We start from the raw sequence: 7,042 nt of genomic DNA on the forward strand, positions 1-7,042 counted from the left end.
CTGCTCCAAATTACCATTTTGAAAAATGCAATAGGCTTTTCCGGCCTACTAAAGGTGTCTGTCTGTGTGCCCCTGCCTGGTGTTGTCCTCAACTAAATAAAGCTGAGCTTCAACCTTCCGGCTCTCATTAAGTGGTTTTAAAAAAAAAAATGGTGGTTAGGGCCTACTAACGGCTTCTGCCCCTCCCTGGTGTTGCCCTCAACTAAATAAAGCTGAGCTTCAACCTTCTGCTCCAAATTACCATTTTAAAAAATGCAATAGGCTTTTCCGGCCTACTAAAGGTGTCTGCCCCTCCCTGGTGTTGTCCTCAACTGAACAAAGCTGAGCTTCCACATTCTGGCTTTCGCCCTATACTATCAGATATTAAACTGCATTTGGCCTACTAGTGTGGTTAGGCCCTTGAAACAGTGTCTGCTGCTCTTGGGTTTGCTACTCCACTGAACAAAGCAATGCCGCCTGTTTAGTCCTGTTACCAATTTTGAACTGCATGTAGCCTACTTTATTCTTTGGCCCTATATCTGTTTCCTCCTCATCCTGCCCATTGCCCAGCCACTGCTAAATGAGTCTGCTGGTACATTGACCTAGACCACTACATTCCCCTTGTACTCTACACAGCCAGAATCTGTCCCTGCTGAAAGTAAGGTTCCCCTTCCCGCATGTTATACCACCTTACACAGGGACAAAGAGGAAGGTGCAGATGAAAGTGCAGGTTCCTTCATCAGGTGGGGGGGCATACTCGTTGGCGACGTCACTGGCACAGGGCCCCTCAGAGTACGCAAAAGTGTCGCTGCTGGTGGGAGGCGCCCCCGCCATGCAAACACACCGCCGTACTTTGAGGGGCCCTGTGCCAGTGGCAATGCGAACGAGTGGGCCCCCCCCTGCTTGCTCAGGATCACAGCACTTGCAACTTTTAAATACTTACCTTTCCCTGCAACACCGCCGTGACGTAGTCCGCATTTCCTGGGCCCACGAAAAACTTGAGCCAGCCCTACTCCCCCCACAACTTTCCCCCAATTCCCTATGCCCAACTATTATTATACAGTTAATTAAGATTGGCAAGCTTCAGAAACAAGAATGGATGTTTTTGGCATTAAAATGGGCACTGTAGGTGTTTTCCTGGCCTCCACTCACTGCCGACTATGCTTCCCCATTGACTTGCATTGGGTTTCGTGTTTCGGTCGATCCCCGACTTTTAGCGATAATCGGCCGACTGCACTCGACTCGACTCTGGACAAAATCGGGTTTCCCAAAACCCTACTCGATCTTAAAAAAATGAAAGTCGCTCAACCCTAATCATAATACCCTTGACCCTAGACCCCAGAGGGGAATGGGTCGCACTCCATTAAACTAGTGTAACATACCAATCCTTTTGCAGGATCAAGAAGTGCCATAGAAACAATTTATATGCAATAAAACAATTTCTTTATTTGAGTATACAACAAGTTAACATATAACAAACATGTAATAAAATTGGTGCCTCAAACCAAAACTCCGGGAGGTTGGTGGGCAAAGTGGAGTATAGTTTTAATTTCTTAGACAATCATTGAAATTACGGGGATATAGGTATTGAGAGTCAGACTCTTAGTAAATCACAATATTATATGCAGGGAAAGGAAGCAAACAGACCAAAAATTCGGCCACCAATTTGCAGTAGATGCTGAGATTATGATTATCTCAGATCAAGCAGACACCCTTATTCCCTCTGAACACCAAAAGTAAGAACAAGCAGTCAGAACATCCTCATATTACCTGAAAATGTAGTCCCACACTTGAATCCACTGCCACGTGCTTAACCAAACCTCCGGACCCCTACGCACGTTTCACTGTTGCTTCTTCCCTGCATATAATATTGTGATTTACTAAGAGTCTGACTCTCAATACCTATATCCCCGTAATTTCAATGATTGTCTAAGAAATTAAAACTATACTCCACTTTGCCCACCAACCTCCCGGAGTTTTGGTTTGAGGCACCAATTTTATTACATGTTTGTTATTTGTTAACTTGTTGTATACTCAAATAAAGAAATTGTTTTATTGCATATAAATTGTTTCTATGGCACTTCTTGATCCTGCAAAAGGATTGGTATGTTAAATTACTAATTGTAGGTATTTCCTAATTTTATTATTACTACTTCACCTACTACATATTGGGATAGGATCTTTGACATGCCAATACCCCTTTAAGTGTTTTAACAAATTTTGCATAAAAAATATGTAATAAACTGCAGGTGAAATAAGTATTGAACATGTCACCAATTTTCTAAATACATATATTTCTAAAGTTGTTATTGACATGAAATTCTCCCCAGATGTCCGTAACAACCCATCCTATCCACACAGGCAAAGAAATCAAACCATAGATTTCCATAAATGTTCATCAATGACCCCAAACATGGACATCTCATGGAAGTCTGTGTTACTGTTCATGTTCGCAGCCCGAATAAGCTTGTTGAAAGGCTTAGCCAATCAACAAGCTCTTCCGGTGTGGGCACTTCAGGCCCAATCACAGCCATGCCAAGTATTGGAATGGCTTTGATTGATCAGCATAGAAAAAAATGCGGGATCCCCTCTTTTTTATAACAAGCTCAGGTTAAGATGACAGTGGCAGGCTGCAACCCTCGGCTGTCTGTTTTATTTTGGATGGTTATCAAAAATTGAGGGTCCCTAACTCAATTTTTTTAATTATTTAAATAAATAATAAAAAACAAATGGGGTTCTCCCTTTTTATTATTACCTAACCAAGGTAAAGCAGACAGCTGGGGGTTGGTATTCTCAGGCTCTGAAGGTCCGTGGATATTTGCCTCTCCTTAGCAGCCCACAGCTGCACCAGAAAAAACACACCCATTAGATGCCCCAATTCTGGCATTTTGCCTGACTTTTCCCGCTTGCCCTGGTGCATTGGCAGCAGTGTAATATTTTGGGGTTGATGTCAGCTAGTAAAGATTCCCCCACACTCCCTCATTTACCCATTTATTAATTAAAAATAAATCCACGTAGTTCTGATGGTAATCCAATAGTGGAATGTCCCGCTACACCCATCAATTCCTACGGAGTGTCATTCTGAGAAAGTTCTGAAGAAGACTTCATAGTTCACTCGTGGTCAGCGGCAGGCACGGAAATTCTCCTGCTTGCTGATCCTGCTTGCCACTATTGAGTCTCGCTTTGAGAATGATCTGGGAAAAAAAAAATGATGTGGGTTGGCCCCTATTTTTAATAAACCGCTAAGGCAAAGCAGACAGCTGGGGCTGATATTAATAGACTGGGAAGGTCCATGGATATTGGCCCCTTCCCAGCTTAATAAGACCAGCACTCAGTCGCTCCAGAAATGGAATATCCATTATACACTCACCGGCCACTTTATTAGGTACACCATGCTAGTAACGGGTTGGACCCCCTTTTGCCTTCAGAACTGCCTCAATTCTTCGTGGCATAGATTCAACAAGGTGCTGGAAGCATTCCTCAGAGATTTTGGTCCATATTGACATGATGGCATCACACAGTTGCCGCAGATTTGTTGGCTGCACATCCCAAAGATGCTCCATACAAGGCAGGATGGATCCATGCTTTCATGTTGTTTACGCCAAATTCTGACCCTACCATCCGAATGTCGCAGCAGAAATCGAGACTCATCAGACCAAGCAACGTTTTTCCAATCTTCTACTGTCCAATTTCGATGAGCTTGTACAAATTGTAGCCTCAGTTTCCTGTTCTTAGCTGAAAGGAGTGGTACCCGGTGTGGTCTTCTGCTGCTGTAGCCCATCTGCCTCAAAGTTCGACGCACTGTGCGTTCAGAGATGCTCTTAGGCCTACCTTGGTTGTAACGGGTGGCGATTTGAGTCACTGTTGCCTTTCTATCAGCTCGAACCAGTCTGCCCATTCTCCTCTGACCTCTGGCATCAACAAGGCATTTCCGCCCACAGAACTGCCGCTCACTGGATTTTTTTTCTTTTTCGGACCATTCTCTGTAAACCCTAGAGATGGTTGTGCGTGAAAATCCCAGTAGATCAGCAGTTTCTGAAATACTCAGACCAGCCCTTCTGGCACCAACAACCATGCCACGTTCAAAGGCACTCAAATCACCTTTCTTCCCCATACTGATGCTCGGTTTGAAGTGCAGGAGATTGTCTTGACCATGTCTACATGCCTAAATGCACTGAGTTGCCGCCATGTGATTGGCTGATTAGAAATTAAGTGTTAACAAGAAGTTGGACAGGTGTACCTAATAAAGTGGCCAGTGAGTGTATGTTCCAAATTCTGGCAATTAGTCTCAGCTCTTCTAGACTGCCCTGGTGCGGTGGCAATCTGGATAGTGGGATTGTGGGGTTGATGTCAGCTGTGTTATATCCGCTCACACCAAGCCCACAAGATAGTGGAAAGGCATCTATAAGACACCCCATTAATAACCCAATAAGTAAAAAGAGAAGAAAACACATTAAAAAAATCTTTCTTTGAATAAAACTCTTCAACAATTTACCTCTTTCCCCCATTTATTATAAAAATAATAATAATAAAAAAAGACAGGTTCCTCCACAATCCATAATATGGAGGTCCCACGATGATCTGAGTCTTCTTCATCCAGTCTATGGAGCTCCGTTCAGAGAACGCAGCCCCATAGACTGGAACAGCAGCCACTGTTTGGTCTGACGCTGTACTACACGAGACCTGTTTGCTGTGAACTGAGGTGAGATCTGTAAGGTTATCTCAGGTTACAATGGCCGTTCTCTCAAGGGCAGTGCCGCTGTGAACTGAAGTAACCTTACTGACATCACCTCAGTTCACAGCTGCTGGGTCTCACAAGAGTAGCACAAGTGTTGGACTAATGAATTCCAGAGTGCAAGACTAGCGGTTGCTTATTAGTCTGTCATTAGATGATGCCTGACTAGCCGTTACCTTTTCAACACCGGTCACAGCCACTGGCTCACATGCTGTCCTCTGTGTGACAGCGTGGGAACTGCCAGATGTTCGTGCCACCCATTCACTTGAATGGGTTTTGGGATCAAGCTCGGATACTATTCTGGTACCCGAACCAAACTTTTTTATAAAGTTAATCTGAACCCCACCGACCCAAACATCAGAATTTGAAGAGTGTTTGTCAGGAAGAATGGGCCAAAATCACACAAGAGCATTGCCTGCAACTAGTTTCTCCATACAAGAGGCGTCTTGATTAGGGTTGAGCGAAATGGATCGGACAAATTCAAAAATCGCCGACTTTCGGCAAAGTCGGGTTTCATGAAACCCGACCCGATCCTAGTGTGGGATCGGCCATGCGGTCTGTTATGATCCTTAGTGGCTGAGGATCACGAATAGACCAGCAAGTGAATAAACTAAGGACAAGCTCTAGGGAGATGGTAACTGGACTGATCGCAAATCTGAACCTATCCAACACAACTAGAGGTAGCCGGTGTACGTGCCTAAAAAATTCCTAGACGTCTCGAGCCAGCCTGAGGAACTAGCTACCCCTAAAGAGAACGAAAGTCCTCGCTTGCCTCCAGAGAAATAATCCCCAAAGATATAGAAGCCCCCAACAAATATTAACGGTGAAGTAAGAAGAAGGCACATACGTAGGGATGAAATCAGATTCAGCAAAAGAGGCCCACTAGTACTAGAAAGCAGAAAATAGAGCAGGGGTCTATGCGATCAATAAAAAACCCTTACAAAATATCCATCCTGAGATTTCAAGAACCCACGCACCAACTAATGGTGTGTGGGGAGAAACTCAGTCCACTAGAGCATCCAGCAAGCGAGGGAATCACATTTTAGCAAGCTGGACAAGAAAACATGATAAACACTGCTGATCAAAAAATGAGCAAACAAAACTTAGCTTGTCCTGGATGGACTGGGAGCAAGGTAGTCAGAAGGAATCTGAGTAGCACTGATTACATCGACAGCCGGCAACAAGTGAAAGCAAAACAGAGCTATATAGGAACCTCCCAGAGGATAACGAACCAGCTGATAGCCAGAGACCAGCAGGATAACAAACAAAGCCACCAGGGGGAGCCCAAAGCAAAAGTCACACCACACCACCAGTGACCACAAGAGGGAGCCTGAAAACAGAGTTCACAACAGCGGTTGGCGATCAGCGCGCCAAAGTCGCATTTCGTATGATGCTATCAGCGCCATTTTTCAGCCAATGAAGGAGGACGCAGAGTGTGGGCAGCGTGGTAACATAGGTCTCGGTCCCCACCATCTTAGAGAAGGGGCGTGCACGCCAACCACCATCTTACTTCTGCCGATCGTAGCATAGGGAGAGATTGCTGCAGCTTCATCAGAAGAAGGGATATAGTTAGGAAGGGAAGATTAACCCCCAAACTGCTTGTGCTGTAGCGATTTCCACTGTCCAACACCACCTTTTTTTTGCAGGGACAGTGGAGGCTATATTTTTGTGCATCAGCTCTGTAGCTTATTAGGCTGCCTTATAAGGCTCCCTGATAGCTGCATTGCTGTTTGCACGCTGCTGTGCAAACCAACTGCTTTTTTAAAAGCAAAAACCCTGTTGCTCCTTTCTGCACAGTTATCTTGTTTATTTGTCCACACTTTTGTGTGCAGCAGTAGGGTTGAGCGACTTTCATTTTTTTAAGATCGAGTAGGGTTTTGGGAAACCCGATTTTGTCCAGAGTCGAGTCGAGTGCAGTCGGCCGATTATCGCTAAAAGTCGGGGATCGACCGAAACACGAAACCCAATGCAAGTCAATGGGGAAGCATAGTCGGCAGTGAGTGGAGGCCAGGAAAACACCTACAGTGCCCATTTTAATGCCAAAAACATCCATTCTTGTTTCTGAAGCTTGTCAATCTTAATTAACTTTATAATAATAGTTGGGCATAGGGAATTGGGGGTCATTTGGCAAAAGTTGTGGGGGGAGTAGGGCCGGCTCAAGTTTTTCGTGGGCCCAGGAAATGCGGACTACGTCACGGCGGTGTTGCAGGGAAAGGTAATTATTTAAAAGTTGCAAGTGCTGTGATCCTGAGCAAGCAGGGGGGGGGCCCACTCGTTCGCATTGCCACTGGCACAGGGCCCCTCAAAGTACGGCGGTGTGTTTGCATG

Source organism: Ranitomeya variabilis, chromosome 8 (assembly GCF_051348905.1).
Source record: "Ranitomeya variabilis isolate aRanVar5 chromosome 8, aRanVar5.hap1, whole genome shotgun sequence".
Taxonomy (NCBI): Eukaryota; Metazoa; Chordata; class Amphibia; order Anura; family Dendrobatidae; genus Ranitomeya; species Ranitomeya variabilis.